This window comes from Anas acuta, chromosome 4 (genome assembly GCF_963932015.1).
Source record: "Anas acuta chromosome 4, bAnaAcu1.1, whole genome shotgun sequence".
NCBI classification, from domain to species: domain Eukaryota; kingdom Metazoa; phylum Chordata; class Aves; order Anseriformes; family Anatidae; genus Anas; species Anas acuta.
The window spans coordinates 22,964,054-22,983,440 of NC_088982.1; the positions used below are offsets into that span (position 1 = coordinate 22,964,054).

At 37.2% G+C, this 19,387-nt stretch overlaps 1 long non-coding RNA gene across 2 annotated transcripts in view; it reads right to left on the minus strand.

Annotated features, from left to right (window-relative positions):
- Positions 1-13,457: 13,457 nt before the first annotated feature.
- LOC137855688 (uncharacterized) overlaps positions 13,458-19,387 on the minus strand; it is a 73,724-nt gene continuing 67,794 nt past the window's right edge. Inside the window, exons 3-4 of one of the 2 annotated variants that reach the window (XR_011095895.1) lie at positions 18,909-18,945; positions 13,458-16,613 (exon numbers count right to left, since the gene is read on the minus strand). This is a non-coding gene — a long non-coding RNA (uncharacterized lncRNA). The remainder of the gene's footprint in view (positions 16,614-18,908; positions 18,946-19,387) is intronic. The other variant, XR_011095896.1, reaches the window with a different exon arrangement.

A 19,387-nucleotide genomic window follows, 5' to 3' on the forward strand; every position in this document is an offset into this window, starting at 1 on the left:
ACACCTAAATACAGGTGTTATAGTAATACTGAAAAGCATTAGCAGGATGAAGCAGCACTGTCATAGGACCAATGCAGACTGTGGAAGGAAGAAGAAAGTGCAAAACCTAAAATGTGAGTTAAAGACACAAGCTGAGCTCAATATCGCTACGGTTTCCATTCAATACAGCAGCAGCTAACTCACGTGTCTCTGTATGATATTTCACTCTGCAACATATTCATGTGCAGAGATTTAATATGATTCATGTTCTTAGGTGGTCACTAGCAATGAACTTAGTCGACAGGTAAGCTTTTTATTTATTTTCCTCATAGCAGCTTTCAACATGTATCATTGTCCAGTTCCACAATTAAGGAGGATACCCATACCTGTGCAGGAAAAAAGATAAAAGTACAAGGTATGGAGCAACTGGAGAAAGCACAGCAAAGGGCTGTGAAGATGATGAAGGGAGTGGAGTATCCCTCATCAGAGGAAAGGCTGAGAGAGCTGTGACTGTTCAGCCTGGAGAAGAAGAGGCTTGGGGCAGAGAGAGGGATGTTTTATCAATGTGTATAAATACCTGAAATATTCTGAAATGCATCCTTCATATGCCATTCATGTACACTTTATAATTTAAAAACATTAATCTGTAGTTCAAGAGAAAAAAAATCATAATGTAAGCTATTAGTATGTCTTAATTTAATACAGTAATATTCTCACAATGGGTCATGTTTGCAAAAAGGATTTTTTTTTTCCTTTTAAAAATAAATACATTAAAAATCACTACAAATTAAGCTTCCTAACTCAGACCTGGAATCTGAACAGGTAGTTTTATTTTCAGCAATAGGTGCTGCAAGGCTAACATATGCATCTATGTGCTTTACATATTTATCTACATTGTTATTAGCACAAACTTTCACTACCTGTGATACAGAATTTCAGTTTGCAATGCTCTTCTGATAACCGTGTTCATTTTCTCATATACCAAGAAGTTCATGATTGCTCTCAGCATTAGAGAATACATCTGTCAGCACTGATGCTAGCTGTAGAATTGATATGAAAGGTACACCTTGCATGCTGGTGAGCAAGACCGCATAAATCTAACCTGGCATTTCATAATTTCTTTAAACTTCTCTGTGACAAAACAGACATAAAAAGAATGACTATTATAGCTAAGAGGTGAAGATGGAGTTGCATTCCCCAAGTTTAGCAGAAATTTAGGTGGTTATTCACTTGTGTGAAACTATCATCCCAAGACTGATGTATTGAGGACGGTTTCTTTAGTCATTCACTTCATGTAGTAGAACTGTCAATTTTGCCCCTTACTCAAGGAATCCTTCTCCCATTAAGCACAAGGACAAAAGTTCTGTTTAAATTAAAGCATGCTGTAAGACCTCTCTCTTGGATCAACTTATATTACAGCATATTACTAACATTTCTTCTGTTTCTTCGGGGTTTTTTAGATTTGTAGATCAGGAGCTTTCCTGCATCCCAATGCTATTTGTTTGTGAGCTGTGTCCTCCAACAATGGTTGTCCCAATAAGCAGTGTTAGCATCGGTGTGTCTTTCAGATTTTGCTTGAAATAGCTATCTGAACGCAAGAAGACTTTTCTAGTAACTAACTGTTACTTCCAGAAACCTCGACACCTACCAACAAATTCTTCTTCCGAAATATTGCAGACTAATTCTAAACAATGATTTCTTTTTATTTCAGTCTTCATCTTTCCAATCATTGTATGCTGCTATACCCTTGTGTCTGCTATGGTTAGGAAAGAACTATGGCCTTTCTAGCTATGCAGCATTCACATAAATGATTATTCAGTATATTCTTAACTTTTACACTCTGGTATTTGCTTATAATTTCTACCTGAAACCCAGATGAAGTCATGGACTTGTTCTCAGTCAACAGTTCTAAAAATCTAATTCACTTAGAAGTCTTAATATACCTGTATAAGCTACTGTAGGCAAATTTTACTTGCAAATAAGTTTGTGTATTTTTCCACTAGAGCATAATTTTAAAGAAATCTTAGGATTAGAAATAGCTAACAATAGTTTTATGGTATTCCCATGTGACAAAATCACATGAGCTTTAAATAAAACAGACAAAAAAGCAACAGGTTGAGGTTGGAGGCTGAGAGAGGAAAGTGCAGGAAGGATCACTACTTCCATCCCCCTGCTCTCCGCCATAATCCTAAAGAGAGATTCCTCCCCAGGAGTCAGTGATAAGTCCGTGCTCTTCTGACATTACCTGCAAAAGTGTACAGCAAGCTGTCTCCTTTCCACAAAAAGAACGATTGTACCTTTAAAGAAGGATCCGTTATAAAACCTAGGATTTATTTCTTTAACTAAGCACACTTTGAAGTATTAACTATGTCAAAACAACAAAGAATTACAGGAAGAAAAATTAATCATGTACCTGATAATTAAACATTTAATGACTATTTGCAAAGATTTCAACAGCAGCATGCCAAATTTGTCAATTCTAGCTATTAATTGTAAATTGCACCTTAACCTGCAAGATGCTGACAGACATCCATGTGGGATCGTTTAAATCATGCTTGTGTGATCCTAAGCCTGACAGCCTCAGATATGGGGCTCTGAGATGAAGGGGGGTCTTGTTTTCTCAACGGCCTCCTCTAAAAATCTGATGGTCCTAACATGCCATGTGTTTCAATGAAAATCTATTCTTTCTGATATACAGAAGATATATCCTCACTGCTTTAAAATGCATTAAAGGTACACATTTACTTAGGGGAAGAGCTCACTAAAGTATTTTGTTTCCATCCCAGCGAGCAATATATTAAAGTATTTTAAAGATATCAGATATCTGCATAAAGGTACACACAATATTTTCAAAAACAGCCAAAAAACACGCCAAAAATATTTCTAGCAACTGTTTTGACCTGTGGATGGTGAGCAATGCAGAGAAAATAAACACTAACACAGGAATGTAACATGTATATAGAGAATCATGAAGTTCATTTACTATAGAGTAGACAATTAAAAAGTACATCAACTTTCTGTTAGTAGCATGGTCTCCATATATTCTCTAGCACTTTTGACAATTGTCTGTCCAGGATCTCTAATGGACTTCTCACAAAGAAGTAACAATTATCCTTTGCACATAATTGCTTCAAACTTGTATACACACATATTCACAAAGTGAAAGACTCTAAGAATCACAAGGATAATTCTAGTGCATTTCTTCCTCATGGTGCTGTCAGATAAATAGAAAACCTCAAACAAACAATGCCATAATACTAGGACAAAAATAACTGTTGCAATATTTGCAATTGAAGAGACTGGTATTTATTCCTTACTTTTTGTCAACAGCCTAGTCAGATAAGCAAATTAATTCAACAGTAAACTCCAATTCTTATTGATAACCACCTGAGAATCTATCACAAACATTCTAAAAAAGTAAGGCTGACCTCAAAGCCTGCCTGCTTACTCTTCTGATAAACACTTTAGACAAATCCATAGCATGACAAGCAATTTCATTGCATAGACATATTTCAAAATTTATTCAGACAGTCTGCCACAAACAAAAGCATATTTTTAACTGATGTATGAAATGTGACATACATGAAAATAACATGATGCATTCTGCTAACATAAACTTTCACTCCAACAATCAAAATATATTTAGTATGGATGAATGGATGCAACAATTCTTGTCTCCTGACAAAGAGCACCAAGTAATGCCTTGCAACTTCAGGTTTCTTCTACAGCCCCTGGCACTCAGCAGGTGTTTCTGAGGACCTTGCAGCTCCAAGCAATGCTTGGATGCAAGAGATGCTCTTCCCTCCTGCTCTTTTGATTCTAACAGTACCTTAATTATCCTTTTTTTTTAATTTTTTTTTCCTTCTTCTGAAGTGATAAGAAAGTTGGTATTTTCACTACTGGGAAAAGATTGCTCATCTAGCAGAGGAAACTTTCCCTTCAGTAAAGAAAACATGAGGCCCAGGCTTGAAGTCTGCCAGAAGGTGACTGAAGTCACAACTGCCACATACCAGGTGAGACGGACAGAAAAGATACTTGGCTGGTAATCAAACCAGGGTGCTGCCAGACAGAGTCTTGAGGTCAAATGGAGAGTAAGTAAGAATAAAGCCATTCTGCATAGAGCACACAGTAGGCACAACTTAAGTATCATAACTAGCTTTGAGAATGCTTGGTCAAATAACAGGAGATATGACTTGAATTTAAAAAACAAAAAGGTTATTTCTGAACACCGTCATTGAAAGACACTTGAATTTTGACTATGCATGTGATAGATGCTCAGTTTCAGAATCTTACTAAGCTGCAGAACTGACTTTCTATCACCTTTATTCATTTTTCTGAGGAACTGATTTCTCCCCGTTTGGTTATTTTGGGAGACTATAAAGTTCAGGCTTTCTCAATCTAATATTTCTGCTGCCATTTCTTAAGCTGTGGAGGCTAAAAGTATCTGCTCTTGTATGCACATCAGGTGAGCTTTTCACACAAATCCGATTTATATCAGACACCTATCAGACACCAAAGACCTGTGGTCTTTGTCAAAACAGATTCCTGAGCTAAAGTTAAACATTTCTATTTAACTGAGTGCTCTTCAATGTTATGTGAATGTTATTTTTTGTTTGCTTTTCTCTCCCTCACCACAATCACTTTGCATAATGAGATGTGGCACTACTACAAGTTCAAACCTCAACTCATGGGCTGCATGAAGGAAACTGTCACTTGTAATCATCATCAGTGAGGGGTTTTTTCCATGTTACACACAGTGATAGCATTTTATTTGCCTGTTTCTATTATTCGCAGAGCCAGTAACTTAAGGTTGTGATAGCGCAATTCATGATAATGCCTAGAGACATTCAGAGATTCCATTCAAAGAAAAATCTGTGATTATTTATTTGTCACTAATTCACTCATATGCAGACGCAAAGAGCATATTCAAGGAGAAGGAATAACTTCTTTTTTTTTTTCTTCCCCCACAAGGTTGCAACAAGTCTCTTACATCAAACATTATCCTCCTAACAAACTAATTTAGACTAAGTTACATTGCTAACTAAACTATAACTTGAGATCATTAGGATATTAAGGGCATAATGAGATGATGAAAGGTACAGCTTTCTCCTCATCATGAAGATTCCCAATACCCTAGCTTTGCCCAGGACAATTGCTTAAGTACGCATTTAGGACTGGCAGCAAGCCATCTACTTGTCCCTAAATCTGAATAGGCACTTTGGCAAACTCCACCCCTCGTAGCAAATGAGCTTTCACAAGCAGCCATTCTCCTTGAGCTGGCCAACTGGAACAGGGCCAGGCTTGATAAATCCTGAAAAAGTTTGAGAGAACAAAAAAAGTGCAGAGGAGAAAACCAGAAAGTTAAATAAAGGAGAACAAGCATTAAAACAAATCTTCGGACAAAGTCAGAAGAAGAAAACATGCCAGTTAAAGAAGGAGGCAAGACAGAAGAATAGGGTAGTATACATATTTTGAATTGGTCCCTAAAAGCATAAAAATGCTCAGTTTGTTTTTTGACAGGTAGAGTGCTGACCACTTCCACTCTGAGACTCTTACACTTTCAGCAACTTTTTACTCTTTAAACTATAATACTCAACTTTGAACTCCTCTTTGTGAGGCTGTGTCCATGCCTTCACTGAGTCTCCCTCTCCTGTCCAGTTGCCCATGAGAAAAAATGCAGGAAGACTACATGGTAGTATAAGCCTTCTTATGTTCAGAAACTGGGTTAAAATTAGGCTCAGAATTATCTTATTCTGAGCCGAATTTCAACTTCTTTGCTGTGAAGATTTTGGCCTTCTAATGGGTGGATGAAAGCCTAGGCATTTTGCAAGTGGGGAATGGAGACACATTTGTGCCTTCATCACTCCTTACAAGACAACAGCAACTTCAAAGCAACTTTAAGGTAAATTGCTGTTAGACATAATCCATGCATGCACAACACGCGCTTCTTAATTTTAAGAGATTTCTAATTTTATTCCTATGGAGTATGCTCCAGCTGCTTTCCACATTGCTGCAGTGTGTGCACTCCATCTCAGGGAGTGTAAGCTCCCAGGCTTGTGCACACCACAGATGTCCTTGTCAATAGTCTGACTTGGCTCTGCGGAGACCCAAGAGGCCTTTATTGCCATTATTCTCTCTTGGCTGATGCCAAACATGAATTCTAGTTCTAGAGATCAGAAAAAAAATATTCACCTCATAGTTCCATTCACAATGCTCAGGACTGCAGCCAAGAGGAGTCTGCCTAAAGGGTGAGAGGGATTAAAAATTGTAAACATTAATGTCTGTATGGGTAAAAAGTCTTAAAGGGGATAAAGAGCTACACAGACAGCAAGTAGTGAACTTGAAGAGAAACAAAAGAGAGAAAATGAGGCAACTACAAAAGAGTGGAAGGAAGATGAGAAACGAGTGCACAATACGAAAATTTCTAGCTATGTGCTCAGCCCCAACATCTTAAGTTTACGTTCAAAATTTCAGCAAACAGCTGAAAAAGATTACATCTCCTCTAGAACTGCTCCTTTTTCTTCTTCTCTAAATGAAAGTAACATCTATATGCCATAGATCTAAATATCTGAATTCTTTATGAATTATATGAACATGGAAATCTTTTTCTTTCAACTCTTCCTACCCTTTTCTACCAACTTACATGCTATTTTTAAAGCAGCCTAGAGATAAAATTCTAAAACCTGTATCTGGAAAGAAAAGTACTGCATCATTTAGTAGCTTTTGCAAAGACACCGTAATAAATCTGATTTGGCCCATTTTAGCAGCTAGACCAAAAAGTTAGCATAAACATATTTTCTCTTGTCATTATTCAAAGTTTGGTTGGTTGGGTGTTTGATCTTTACGAACTGTATACATCTTTTCTTAGACTCTGAAGGTGAACTGAGTGATTTGGTCATGGATTCCTTTTCAACTTTCTGTTTAGTGTCCACAAAACACAGCATCTTTGGCTCACAGTCAAACAGGCAGTCTGTAAATTGCATTAAATACATAGCTTTTTGAAATCTGGGTTCATCCAAATTCAATTTCCAAAATCTAATATGGCCTTGTCTCTCCATTTCTTTAAAAATAAAAAATAATAATAATAAAAAACCCAACTAATGAAACCTTACAGTGGAAGCTGTAGTGTGCTGTAGAATGAAGTCATTACGATACTGAGGCTAAACTGCAGATTAAATCCCCACATCAGTTTAACCCTACACTTACAGATTATTGCACAAAACCTGTAATATCATAAGTGCTGGGTTTTCTTTTTCTTTTTTTCTTCCCTCTGAGGGTATAGAGGAAGTGGAGCAGTGCTTGATTCCCAACCTTGTATACTTTTACAGTTCAATGGATCTATATCACTACTCTACTATTCAATATCCCTACTCGATATTTTGTATCTGTTCAGTCTGGTGATCTCTTTACTAGTTTGATATTTATATATATATATATTTATATACATGTATATATATATATATATATAGTAGTTTTTGTTTTTATTTTATTCCACTACTGCTATAACTTTCTTTCAGCATACTTTAAGCAATCATTTAACAACAACATGTATTTATCAGCCTACCAGTTCACCTGCAGAGCATCTCCCAAAGCTATTTGTAGGTGAATTTTATGTCACTAAATTGTCTGAATAACTGGTAATAACATGCCATAACTAGTAACAACATGCCAATCTACAGTGTCACCAGAAACCCCTGAAATTACATGTTCTAAATATACCTAAATATACTATAAAATAAACAGAGTGGAAAGTCACATAGCAGAACACATAAAAGACAGATTAAGACATGACTGGCCAGCACAGTTTAAATATGAGAATACTACAAAACAAAACTAAAAATGGGATAGCCGTTTATCACAGTTCTTCAGCTTTAACTCATCAGCGCTAATTGTCAACAATTCCGAGTTTCGTTTTTCCAAGTTATGACATTATCCAAGGTCTCACCAAAACTGCAAATTATAAATATTAAATATCTTGATGCATGATCACTAGTTTTTCTAGTGAAAAGATTTTCAACAATGGTTCTTAGGAGAAGTTTGTTTTGCCAGATCCTGTGATCCTGCTTAACTTCCTTCGTTATGGTATACTTTTTCTCTCTTTTTTTTTATTTTTATTTTATTTTAACTGAAGAGCACACATGTAGTTCTGTATGTCACACAATCAACATAACTATAAACCCTCAGGCCTAGTACCACCCTGCAGCAAAGTAGAAGAGCGGGTTCTCTTCACTAGATTCACTAGATTGTAGTGATTCTAGATTCACTTTCAGTGTAATCTGAATTTAGCTATGCCTTTTCCACAGTCACAGCTCCCTGTCACACCTAAAATCAAAGTGTTTCTTAACTTGAGCCCATAAATACATAAATAGAATAGCTAATAAAGGTCCCGGATTTAATTCTGTAATTCCCTAATAAAGGACAATACCTTGTTTAGAAACAAGTGTATCTGGCAGCCTCACCTAAAAATTAAACTAGATTGGTACAATACAGCACAGTAGAACCCAGAAAATATTATACTGCTTGAAAGATCTCACCTCCTGATAGCATTTTCAACATGTGCTGTACACAGCAGCCACTGTACAGCCAAGTCACCTCAGAAAACAAGACAACCTTCTTGTGGCCATTATAGCACACAAATATATAAACAGCATCCACAACTGAAAATCCCATTGTGGCAGTTAATTATTCAAAACTGCAATAAAAAGATGCAGAATAAGCACTAGCTAAAACTTCTATTAAGTTCTAAACATAAATTGCCAAATGAAATAGAGATGAATAGCTTGGCAGCTTGTTTCAAAAAACTAGCAACATTTTGGGAGGGGACATTGTAGGAATCTCTCTCTCAAACTGAATTTTCAAGATAGCTGTAACCAATAGTGAGTATAGCTTCAGTGACCTGACAGCAGCTGTTTTTACCACAGCGATTATTCATTGAGTATCTGACCTTTATTTTTGTTCCCTTTTGTACTTAGAACCATTACAGACCTACACCCCCAGCCAGCCCCAAGACAATAAAATCCACCTGAGGAAAAACTGACAATGCAAATTTGTGATACTGTGCTACTTTGCTATTGGCATGGGATCTGAAGGACTGCAGCACAAACAGCAATAGCATACATTTTAACTAATCTATCTCACAACAGCATCTCTACAGGCTGCCAAGAGAAGGATGTTTAAAGATGAAGTTTTAGGAGAGTACCATTGGCTCATCAGGAAGTAAACTGAGAACCATTTTACCAGCTAAAATGCCTCAAAGTATGCTTCTTACAGACCTACCTCTCCAGCTTCTTTTCACTCTGGTAATAAGGATCAGCATCCAGGCTTGCTCTGTCAATGGTACAGAGCACTGAGATCCAGTGGGGTGCTCTGCCACCTGAGCTTTTATACAATGAATGAAGATAGCATCTGCACATCAATCTAAAAGAATCATTGTTAGAGGTGTGCAATAAGCATATGTAATGTAACAGTGTGCATAAGTAGACTAAAAAGATCAACAACAACAAGAAATAAGTACAACTTTTCTTAAACAGTCACCAGAATAATAAAAAAGATAGGCAACAGATTGGATGTTTTTGTTGATATCTCAGGAATCGCTTGGAGAAAGATTTTTAGAAAAACAACATTCTTCAGAGCCCATCATGCAAAATCTATAAACTAAAATGTTGACAGATATAAAAGGTCAAAATGTTTTTTGCTGAGAACAGTTAGAAAAACGACGCAGAGACACAACTGGCAAAGACAGAATTAAATTGCAGAGACACCCTAGTGCAAGCAGAGATCAATCCATCCTGTGAGAGCACTTCAATGAATACATACACTGCCACATTTCTGGTTTCCATATTTGAGAGCCCCAAATGCAACACACTTTAATTAAATTGTATTTAGTCTCAGACAGGAAATAAAATAAGTGTAATTACAGCTTTATACACATGAAATCTTTCATTATTTTTTTTAAAAGATATTCCAAAAATGTCCAGTAGACATTTTTAGTAGACTTTAACACAATTAAGTTATATTTAATTCATGCACACACACACAAAAATGCATCTGCATAGCAATAGGTTGTGCTGGGTCTGTCTCGAATAGAATTAGTTTCCTTCATAGCAGCCCATAGGGTGCTGTGGATTTGTGTTGATAACACACTGCTCTTCAATCTGTTGCTGAACAATGCTTACACAGCATCAAGGCTCTCTCTTTTTCCCCACTCTGCTGCACACCCCTGCCCCAGCAGGTAGGCTGGGGTGGGCAAGAAGTTGGAAGAGGACACAGACAGAACAGCAGACAAACTGATGAAGGAGTTATGCCATAGCACGTAATGTCACGCCCAGCAATAAAGACTGGGGTAGTGGACAAAGGTTGCAGGGGGCAGCTGGGCTTCCAAGGGCTGTCCATCAGTCTGTTTACGGGAAGTAGTAAGGAACTACTTTTGCATCACTTGGGGTTTTCTTGTTTGGTTGCTTTTATTCCTCTTTCCTTCACTTTATTAAACACTCTATCTCATCCCACAAGTTTTCCCATTTTTCCCCTTCCTATGCTCTCCACCATCCTGCTCAGATCGTGGGGTAGGCAGGAGCAAACAGCCCTGTGGGTGCTGAGCAGCCCACAACACAGGTGAACATACACCGTGTCCTACATACTGTACTAATGGCCAGTAAAATACATTGTTTGTTTCCTAAATGACTACACATTAACCAACCTTTACCATTTGCCATGGTTTTCATTTTTTAACCTTTTTTTGTTTGTTTTTAGAATTCCTGTACAATTCTTATAGGCATAGACATGATACATTTAGGTTTAAAAAGGAAAAAAAAAAAAAACAGGTGTAGTTGAACTGCAATTGAAACTAAAGTTTCACCTGAAAATGCTGTTTCACAGAACCAGATGTACTTCTCTCTATCCCCTACAAATGAATTTTCTGTTGTACTTGCCAAGGAAGGGTCTCAGAGGACTTCTAAAACTCATCTCCATCGGGTCCAGTCATATCTCAACCACACCCCAGCCATTACAGTTTCCAGACCGGAGACTCACAGGCAGCTGATCAGTAAAATTGATTGCTTTTCCGTTTTCATTTGTGCTAATAGCACAAAGTAGAAATGTAGAGAGGCAGCTGTGGGATTGTGGGGCATTTTGGTTTTGAAACAGTAAATGCTCATGTTCCCCTGATGAGACTGTCAGACTTCTACTTATCCACTCACATGAACTGAAAGAAATTACCCAAGAACCAGTTTGGATTGAAATCAAGTTTTCGTTTTAAAAAAAAAAAAAAAAAAATCAATGAATTAGAATAATACTTTTATACATTCATCTTTATAATTAAAGTGGTAAAATTCCAAATTCAGAACGCCCTTTGTGTATACAGTGCAATGCAACCTTTACTTACGCCTGCTTACAGCAGTCTCACGTAATTCTCAAGCTTAATTACTGCACAAATGAAAAGCTTTGAAGTTCCTACACATTTCTGTGAAAATCAAGTTCTGAGATGGGAGCTGCTTGGAAGAAACTGACTCTCCTTAGGAAACAGGTGACAACTTAAATACTCTTAATACTTAAACACTCTGTTTAAGGGTGGCTAACTTCTGCTCTGCTAGCTTCATCAGGAGCAGGGAGCATCCTCCTGCAGGATCACAGCTTGTGTCAAACGGACTAAAACGCAAACCCTGGTCATCAGCCTTCTCCCTGAGCAAGCAGGAACAGAAGAGCTTCCAGAACACAAAAGCAGTGTTTCAGTTTGAGACACTGTGTAAGAACTTGAACACTTTTTTTTCTTTCAAATGAATAAATCCTAATTAAATTGAAAGCATTAATTCTGCACAGTTAGCACACAATAGCAATCGTACAGTTGGCAGGCTTTGTCATCCTCACAGAAAGTGAAGAAGTCCCCAGGTGTTAACTGTACCCACAGGTTAAAATGTAGTAATTTAAAAGGTAATTTTTTGCACCTTATCAGTACTCCACAATAGATGCTTAATAACATGCCTGATCAGAAATGGATTTTAACCTCAGAATTAGTAAGGCTCTAAAATTCCTCAGTGAATACTTTTGTATTTTTCAATTCCCTTCTTACAGTATAACAACTACTCATTAAATAGTTGCATTTTTCACAGATAGACATAGCGTATAATGGGGTTAGGGACTCAGGGACACGTCAAGACAGAGAAGCATTCTCAAAAACAAAATTGCAGCCTCAGTTGTTTCCTAACCCCAAAGGCATCCCATAACCCAAATGCCCCATAGGCATTTACAATATCAGCGAGAAATTGTTGCCAGTGCTTGGTGGGCAAGTCCAGAATTGACTCCATCCTGCAGGCAGCAAGCAGCTCTGTACTCAGCCATCGGCTCAGTTCTGCCAGGAGCCATGAGTAAAGTGAGCATTATGTACAACTCTACAGTGAGCATTATCACCTGGATTTTTTTTCCTGGTAAAAATTTCCCTCATATAACAGATATTAAATCAGTCTGCTGGTGGGAAGCAGTCAGTGAGTACCTTTGCATCACGTGGTTGGTTGTTTTATTATTATTATTATTATTATTGTTATTATTATTATTATTGTTATTTAAAAAACACCATATAAACTATCTTTATCTAGATCATAAGTATTTCTCATTTTTGCCCCTCTGGTTCTCTCCCCCATCCCACTGTTGGGAGCAGACAAGTGGCTGTGTGGGGGTTTAGCTGCCAACTAGGTTCAACCCACCAGGACAACGAATATTTAATATTTTATAGAATTACTGTACAATTCTCAAGTAATTGAAGAAAAACACAAAGGACTTTATCCTAACTTCAGAGCTTCTAATAAATAACAGTAAATTTATTCTGTACTCATGCCAGTGCACACAGTAGCAAAGCAGCATTAAAAAATAAAAATAAAATCACCGACACTGATGTTAGTTTCTGACTGCCTTGTACTGCAGTTATTCCAGCTGCCCTTGGGATGTGATTTCCCATAGCATATCTGACTGTTGATATTTGAAGCATGCATTTGTGAGCATTTGAAACTCAGATGCTCACAAATGCTACGACACCTACATCAAGCCCCAGGAAAGATTCCAGCCCTTAAACTGGTAGGTGTAGCCCTCAAACTGCTGTCAGGTCTGTTGCTAAACACCTCTTTGCCCTCCAAATTGTGCTATAGGGCAAGTCCAAACTTGCAGCAACATGGGAAAGGCAAACAACTTGATTCCCACCTCAGGACTAAGGCACAGCATGAAACACAACAGCCACAGTGATCTTCAGAAACTCAAGCTCAGCCCGCAGACATTCAAAGCCTCTCTTCCAACCTGGCACAGCAGCACCCTAAATACCCTGAGCTGCTTGGGAAAGAGATTCCAGCATTTGCAACACATGAAAAGCCACACACTTCAACTCACTTTTTCTTGAGAATTTAGTGATTCAGCATTTGCTTTCTTTGAGGACAGAAAATATTTGACTCTAAAGTGCATGGATTTTTAATCATTTAATTACTTTAATCATTTTTCCTTATTTTGCTCTACAACAGCAAAGCCCCATCTGCTAAATGGGAAATTGTATCATACTTCAAATAATGCTTTATCTTTAAGTTTTGAAGTCAATTCAGTTTATTTTTTGCTTGTTTGTTTATAGTAGAATCAGGTTCTCACAGTTCACAAAAGAAACAATTTTATCAAGAATCTTTCCAAAATTTGTTTCAAGTCACACTCATTGTGGATTAAAGGTAAGTTGTTATTTGCATAATTTGTTTCTAAAACAAGTATCTTCACAACAGTGACATCTGCAAAAAAAAAATTGCACTTTAAAAAAACACTAGAAAGTTCAGTTATGATCATAAACAGCTTAATCTGTTTAGACTGATGCTGTCCAAAAACACCTGAATCTGACATTCCAAAATAACATTACTTCCAACTTTGCACACTTAACTGTCAGCTCCTAAAAGTCTCCCTACCTGGGGACACTACAGCATGTGTTAAAGCCTATGCTTTTTTCCTTTAATCACCTAGTCTCATAGTTTCTCTTTATTCACCTAAATAAAATTCAATATTAATGTTGTTTTAAATAACTAGGATTTCTTCTACTGTAGTTATATAGTGCGTGGAATAGATGTTGAAGCTATTTGTAGTTTCATGTATGGAAAGAGATTGCCAAAGATATCTAGAGCTGAAAGCTATTTTAGAATATACACTAAAATATGCTCAAAGGCAGAAGGAATTAAACCTGTCACAACATACTCTCTAAGGTCATCTGAGATGCAACTGCATATGGCAATTCCCAGTACCGCTAACAATGATACAAGAAACGCAGATTTAAAAAGAGAAGTTTTCAGTTGTTTTACAAGATATCTTCACTGAGAATCTTGTGATTTTAGTCTTCATCTGAAGACTCCCCTGACTCCCAAAGTACTCAATGGTATAACTGTTGCTGAAGCTTGCAAATACTGAGTGCAAACACAATATTCTCAATGTATCTACACAAATTCAGATACGATATATGCTACTCATGGTGCTTACACTTGTTTTCTTGCATACTGAAATACAATGGAGAGACTTAGAGCATTCCTGAAGGTGATAGACCACAAACAGAAGGTCATATAACATGATAGTCATATAACAATCAAAACACCTGATTAAGACAGATTTCAGACTGGAAAGCCAACCAGGTGCAAATCAGAAGAACAGCTTTCTACGTATTTATATAGTTTACAGTAGCCACACAACATATACTTGGTAATCAATGCAGTAATATTCCTTCCACTTAATTCCAAAACAGCTTGATTTATAGGAAACCATACATATTTACACAGTTATCCTTATATTTTGTATCATGAAGCAAAGTGCAAATTGACTTGTTGACTGCCAAGAAATTTCTTATAATCCTAGCTAATACAGAAAAGGATTGCTAGAAAATGTGTTGTGTGTGTCATTCCGTTTTTTGATCATACATACATACAAACAAATTTAAAATCAAATACACAATTTTAAAAGGCAAAGTTTGGTATGTGCAATGTATATATATGCATACACGCACATTCCTTGTCACAGATACTAAATATGAGGCAGTAAATGCACATCGACATTCAAACAGTGGCAACTGTAATGAATTACCTTCAATTAGCAAGTATCATAACTAGAATTGTAATTTGAGCAAACCTAACAGAAAATGAGACCTTTTGGAAAGATAATGTACATTTAAGTTTAAGAGTCCAAGAATGAGGATGCAATGCATGACTTAAAGAAACTGATACCATATCTCAATTTAACCCTAAAAGTATTTAACATTTGTATTTCAGTTTATCCAGCTGCTTTTATCAGGTTATCCATCACTTATCACATAGAACGTTTGATTTCTTCTAGCCCTCTGAAATGTCTCACCATGATCTTTCAAAAACAGTCTAGAATGGCTTCTCAGTGAGATCAACCACTTCACTCAACCCCAGTGAGTGCATCCCATTAATTTATGTATGCCCAATTTGTTTGGATATTCTCTAACTTGATCTTCCTCCATTGACGGCACATCTTCCTTATTCCATATTTTTCCACTGGTCTCAAGACCTGAAACTCTACTAGGCAGGACTAAGGCAGAGAAGACATTGACTACCTCAGCCTTTTTTATATGTTCTGTCACTCTGTCCCCTGATCCATTCAGCAGTGGGCTCACATTTCCCTGATATTCCCTCTGCTTCTGATAAACCTGTAGAACACCTTTCTTGTCACCTTTCTATATCCCTTGCTAGGTTCAACTCCAAGTGGGCTTTGGCCTTCCTAACCCTATCCCTACGAATACTTAGACAGTGCCTCCATCCTTACAGATGATCTCCTGCCCCTGCTGCTACACCTTTTTATTTCCTTCATGTTTTTAACATCTTCATTATAAATATGTACAATGGAATGAAAACAAATGACTTTATTTACAATTGTGTGTGTATAGCTTCAATCCCACAAAAACGCTCAGTGTTAATTGGCCCAGAAATCACATGCCATGTATATTGAATATATCCTTTTTAATCCCCCTGCAGATCTGTAGTGGTTTTCAACCACTAATATCAAATTATTCATGTTCTGTGAAGTAATTATGCTCTTCCACATTTAACCAATAATCAGTGCAATCATTTGCAACTCTAACTACTAAGGTAGTTCTGATTACTCTAGCAGAAAAATCTGCACTGAATAAACTAGCCTGACTCACATGCCAGGGCCTCCATTAGCATCTTTAGAATTGTCTCAGTGAATCCATACGACCATATACATGCTTTGGTACCTACGAGAAAGAACACCAAACCATTTCTGAAAACTGGACCTGTACATTTTAGAATAGAACCAGGGATTAAGCAGTTGTGATGAACTTCCCTTACTCATTTTAGGTAACATCTTTTTAGAATTATTCAGAAATGTTCATAAATGTTATCCTGTTGCATTCTGTGATTCTAAGAATCACAATATTATAGGTTAGAAGGGACCTCTGGAGATCATCTACTCATGTCCCTAATTCACATCAGTTCCTCTTCAATCAGTTTCTTCAGGTACTTGTCCATTTGAATTTTAAGTATCTCCAGGGAGTCAGATTCCACAGCACATCTGGGCAACCTGTTCCAAACTTTGACCACTTTCAGACTCAGCTGGGGAAGCTTTAGATCAGGTGCAAGACAGTCACATTTCTGGGCCTCCTGGAAAACCGATGTAACATTCTTACTCCACCATACTATTTATTTTATTTATTTTTGCTTATTGCCTAAATGTATCTACCACATACAATTTATTTATTTATTTATTTATTTTTTTTACAGTCTCAGGAAAACATTATATGACAAACAGAAAAGCAGCAGTCACTAGAAGTAGAAAACTGAAGGTTTTGGAATACAGTTTTAATGTCAGGAGTTGAACTCAATAGGCAGTAAGTGCTGTTTCACGCTTCCAGAGTGCCCTGTTTCAGCAAATGTACTGTGAAAGCAAGCAGCAGCATTCTGTCTGTAAGCAGAACAGGATACACTGGAATATGTAAATAACTCTCACAGAGATGACATATTCACCATGAAAAGGAACTAAGCCCTTGACTGGATTTTACTCTAAGGAAACAACAGCTCCCCAAAGAAAAACTGTTTTGGCCTAGGCCCAGCACAGCCCCTGTTGAGGCACCAGAGCAAAGCCCAAGCACTACCCTGCAAGTGGGCAGAACAAAGGGCTGAAGCCCACAGGTCCGATCCTGAACACTCTCCCAGTCCTACCCTCAGCCAGTTACTGCCCAGCCGTAAGGAAATTAACTTTAGGATGTGCTCTGAGGACCAAAAAGCACAGAGAGTTGCAGTTATGGAGCAGGACAGTTCTCCCCTGTTCAGATGTGACTTTGTCCTTACTGTTCCTCTACACATCCATACCACAGACACCAACAGACCTGCGCTTCTCACTGCCTCTGAGCCCCACCACACACAAGCTGCATTGCTGGTGAGCACTTCCTTGTGGAAGGTGGATTTCAACAGCAAATTCCCTTCATTCAGTCAAAAATTAACTGCCCTGGGACTTTTTTTTCCTATCATTCACAAACTGGGAGAGTTTGGTTTCCTCTCTCCACTTCCCCACCATGGAGTACCCAAAGACCTGCCTGCAGGCCTGTGGGAGGCCAATGCATCCCTCAGTCAGGACAGCTACTCCGTGCCTGCACACGGCATAACCCCAAAATGGAAAGGGGTTAGAAAGGAGAGGAAACATAGGGAGCCCTGCCTCCTAGCACAGGCTCAGGGGCTGTTTCCATAACAGTCATAATGGAAACAGTAATAAAATATTTATTTCCAACAGCAGAGTGGGTGTGACTGCTTCTGCACGGGACATAGCCCTGAAGTATTCAGTATAAGAATTAAAAATTATTCTTCTTTCATGTTAATGAAGTAGATTTTAATAAGACAAAATGCAACAGTGTAAAAACTTACCAGTTTAAGAGTAGGAAAAGGAATATATCAGAATGTCATTAGCAAGAAAAACATGATGTCTTTCATGCTTCTGGATTTTAAACCAACAATAGATTTATGTTATACTGTTTTTGTACAGCTTAAGACACTCTCAGGATAAATATATTTCTGTGGTCTTTGTACCATTTGGTTATTCTTGGTTGTTATGGCAATAGGTCATCTGTATTAAAATCAGATTAAATGAGGTCATCTGCAGCAAAATGTGTTCACTAAGCCAAAAAAGCAATTATCACATAATTGTAAAGGAATATTTGAAGAATTAAGTAACATGGTCTCCCCACCTTTCTTTTTTTTTTTTTTTTGCATGAGAGAAATTACTTGACGCAGACTTAAGCTATTCAGAAAAACAAGTACAAAAAGAATATTTTTTTTTTTCTAATTTGTCCCATCTGCAAGACAATTTTTGTTCTTTTAATTATTTTGTATGGAGACAAACTGTGCAGTAATTGTAATATACTGGAAGCTAGCAATATCTGCTAGTTAGTATGCAATGGTATCAGATATTTTAAAGACTCAGCATGAGCCAATTTGGGGATTTTGAGCATTCTGGAAGTCATGTAATGAGTAATTTTGTGCTGTCAATTGGATAAATATTTTTGTTATATGTAATTTTTGACTATCTTTCTGTAAAAGTTGTGGTTTTAGAGTAGTAAATGGGTAGGCTTTGATAGTCTCTTCACTTTTATTGAATCCTTGTTACTAGAAGTTGTCATTCTTGTCACAAAATGCATTAGCATCCCTTTGTAAATCATGACACTTCTAATAGATGGGAAAGGCACCATACTTTAACCCTGACAATCTTTAAATGTTCTGTATGCCAGATCTTCCTCAAAATATTGAAGTGTTTGCTGGCATTTATAAAACAATACTTCACAGAAAACAGTTTTGCTACGAAAATAGTCAGAAAATCTGTCAGCCACTAGGTGTGACTTTCCAGTACATTACTTATTTAACCTCATGAATCTAGCCTGGATGGGGCATTCAGAATGGTAACATTACCTGTAAAGGATCCAAAGCACAAACACATGCTTGGATGCTGCAAAATTCAGAAGAGAAATAAAGGTAAATATGCAACAGTAACAGCAAACTATTTCTCTGACTAGGACATTATGATTTTGTTTTGTTTTCAACTTAATAAAATTTAAATTGATATTGGTATGCATATCAGAACGCAGTATTTGGCTCAGGCCTTGAAAAAAGAGAAACAGATTTAGGCATAAGGATCCACACGCAGGGGTCATAGTCCTACAGATTAAATCAGATAGTATAAACATCACTTTTATTCTGGGTAGAATAGTTTAACATTTATAGAAGTTTAGCCACTAACAGAAATTACTTCTCATTTTATCTCAGAAACACACATGTTGTGTAGAATTTAGATTTTTCTCCATAATTTCTACACCAGCCTAAACATGTGACATGAGAACAGAATCACAGAACGCAATATTCTTATCCCCTAAAAGGAAACATACAGTATG